The sequence below is a fragment of the Plectropomus leopardus genome, unplaced genomic scaffold (genome assembly GCF_008729295.1).
Source record: "Plectropomus leopardus isolate mb unplaced genomic scaffold, YSFRI_Pleo_2.0 unplaced_scaffold37831, whole genome shotgun sequence".
Classification (NCBI taxonomy): Eukaryota; Metazoa; Chordata; class Actinopteri; order Perciformes; family Serranidae; genus Plectropomus; species Plectropomus leopardus.
This window is the reverse complement of record NW_024641385.1, coordinates 1-208: the sequence shown is the minus strand read 5'-3', so window position 1 is coordinate 208 and position 208 is coordinate 1. Positions and strand designations below refer to the sequence as shown.

Below are 208 nucleotides of genomic sequence, written 5' to 3'. Positions count from 1 at the left end.
TCAAGTGTAGTATCTGTTCTTATCAGTTTAATATCTGATACGTCCCCGTATAGAGGACGTATCAGATATTAAACTGATAAGAACAGATACTACACTTGTTCTTAGCCAAAAGGCCGAGAAGCGATGACCCCCAAGCGCTTGCTGCCCAGTGCAACCTCCTCGGGCGGGTCTCACTTGTCGTGGTGCCGTCGTCTCCATTGGGCACGAG

General features: G+C 49.0%; 2 pseudogenes; one reads left to right on the top strand and one right to left on the bottom strand.

Moving 5' to 3' along the window:
• LOC121938920 lies at positions 1–100 on the top strand (annotated as a pseudogene; the record flags this gene model as incomplete).
• On the bottom strand, positions 12–125 carry LOC121938919 (annotated as a pseudogene).
• Positions 126–208: the final 83 nt, after the last annotated feature.